The sequence below is a fragment of the Neomonachus schauinslandi genome, chromosome 7 (assembly GCF_002201575.2).
Source record: "Neomonachus schauinslandi chromosome 7, ASM220157v2, whole genome shotgun sequence".
NCBI lineage: Eukaryota > Metazoa > Chordata > Mammalia > Carnivora > Phocidae > Neomonachus > Neomonachus schauinslandi.
The window spans coordinates 128,880,315-128,882,887 of record NC_058409.1 but is presented as its reverse complement, the minus strand read 5'-3'; the positions used below and the strand labels follow the sequence as shown (position 1 = coordinate 128,882,887).

Below are 2,573 nucleotides of genomic sequence, written 5' to 3'. Positions count from 1 at the left end.
GTAAGCCTTTGCAAATAGACCCTATTTAGTTTTAAAGGCTGTAATCTCTGATTCCGCCCCCCCTTCATTTTTCCCTTCCTACTATCTTCTTTTTTTTTTTTTTTAAATATATAATGTATTATTTGTTTCAGAGGCACAAGTCTGTGATTCAAATTGGAGGGGGAGATGAGCTATAAGAGACTATGGACTCTGAGAAACAAACTGAGGTTCTGGGGGGGGGGGTTAGCCTGGTGATGGGTATTAAAGAGGGCATGTACTGAATGGAACACTGGGTGTTATACGCAAACAATGAATCATGGAACACTACATCAAAAACTAATGATATAATGTATGGTGATTAACATAACATAAAAAATAATATTTAAAAAAAAAAGAACTGTAACCTCCTTCTTCTAATAAGCCTCCATAGCTATGCACTGAGTCTTGGGAATGAAATGGCTCATAATCATCCCCTGCAGACTCTAAACTTACTATGTGAATTTGAAGTTTATATGTATATAAGGAGTTCAGTAAGATAGAGACCCTCATTGATGAGTTGAACTTTGCTGAAGGATACAGGCACACTCATTCAGTGAGCTCACAAATTCAGGGAGTTGGAGTGGATGCAGACATAGCTGGGTGCCTGTAACTTGGTCTGAACCCCAGGTACCCACTCTCTGTTCACATCCCTCTAGAGTTGCTTGTCTACCACCATGAAGTCCAGGAGGAAAGAATACACAACATTGGTGTCCACATCGGATATATTCAGCTTCAGCAATGGGAACATCCTCCCGGTGATCATCATCTGGTTGGTGAGCTCTTTAAAGTGCAGCTACATCCAGCATTTTTAGACTGATACTTTCTCCTGGCCAGCCTGAAGCTCTCTAAAGAATTCAGCTGTTTGTCCACTAGGTACTGCAAGCTCTTATACAACTGCCAGATACCAAGGGGCTTGTCCTCTTGGCAACCCTGCACAGCCCTCCAACTCTAACTTGCCACCTGAGAGCATTCTTTAACATCTTTCAAGAGCCATTCTTCCAAGAAGAGAAACAGCAGGGCGCCTGGGTGGCTCAGTTGGTTAAGCGACTGCCTTCAGCTCAGGTCATGATCCCAGGGTCCTGGGATCGAGTCCCACATCGGGCTCCCTCCTCTGCGGGAAGCCTGCTTCTCCCTCTCCCACTCCCCCTGCTTGTGTTCCCTCTCTCGCTGTGTCTCTCTCTGCCAAATAAATAAATAAAATCTTTAAAAAAAAAAAAAAAAGAAGAGAAACAGCAGTTCCTAGGCATGGACCTGGGACTAGGGTGAAGACTGGGTTTAGAAGGGAGCTAGAGGGGCAGGGAGGTGAAGCTAGAGTTAGTCCACTTGAAGTCTGCAAGGCATGACTAAAATAGGTCTTTGTGGTACTGGATTTGCTTTAAACAATTAAAAATTTGACTATTGACCAGCATATTCATGAAGTGTACTAATAAGACTACTGATATCTTTGAAGCTCTTCTTTAATCAAAAGGAACATTTTTAATGTGTCAAGATATAAATTATGTGTACATCAGGATTATATCATGCAAATTTCTACAATATTTTATTGGATTTTTATGCTATTTTTAAATATGTTGGCCACTGATATTTGAAGTTTGATTTATATTTATAAAGTTTCCTTAAAGGTTTCTTATGAGAGCTGCAATTTTTGACAATTTAGAAGCTATGGACACTTTTGGATGGCAACTAGGTAAAATACCTCATGCTGTGAACATTACTTTTTGTGCTTTCCAAGCAACATGGGGATGCCTGTGAACCTGACCTACACAAAGCAGTTATTTTGGTTCTTTAAGCTGCCTGCCAAACTGTTGTAGTAGCTTTTTGATTTGGGCAGATGGCCACTTCAAAATAAATCATAATACAATATTTGGTCTCTGAACTTACCTGCATTCAATTCTTTGAATATGAATGCTAACTCAGATTGAATTTCAGGTCTGACTAATTGTTTTTGATGTTCCTAGGCAGTTTGCATGAAACATATTCGATCAAACAGCTAACACAGGCTTCAGTTCTTATTAGTTTGCTGTGCAATATCCTTTCTGGTGGTGTATTATATGCAATAAAAATTAGAGGATAAAATATTAATCTGTAGTTCCTACCCAGAGTAAGATGTTCAAAATATGTATTAACAAGAGACATTGATCTATTTCTGAGGCTATGCAGCTGAAATCTAGTAAAACTTTAAAATGTGTTATTTCCAGGTAAAGTCAATGAGAAATGTGAATATGAGCAAAATGCATAAACTTGCTGGTTTTTAATACAGTAGCTATGGCACAGACTTCACACTCTGACACAGATTTCAAGCAAACAAAGGTAATTACATTGATTTAAGCAGTTCTTCCCAATTTATTCATATTCTTTATTGTCTTGATTTAGAGCTAGCTTACATTCCTTCCTTCTTTCCTTCCTTCCTTCTTCCTTCCCTCTGTCCTTCCACACCTCTTTTTTCTCATTCTTTCTTTCCTTGTTCCTTCCTCCCTTCCTTCCCTTCCCTTTCCTTCCCCTTCCTTCCCTTTCCTTTCCTTTCCTTTCCTTTCCTTTCCTTTCCTTTCCTTTCC

General features: G+C 39.4%; 1 pseudogene; it reads right to left on the bottom strand.

Moving 5' to 3' along the window:
• Positions 1 to 392: 392 nt before the first annotated feature.
• Positions 393 to 1,905, bottom strand: LOC110584878 (annotated as a pseudogene).
• Between the last annotated feature and the right edge of the window lie 668 nt (positions 1,906 to 2,573).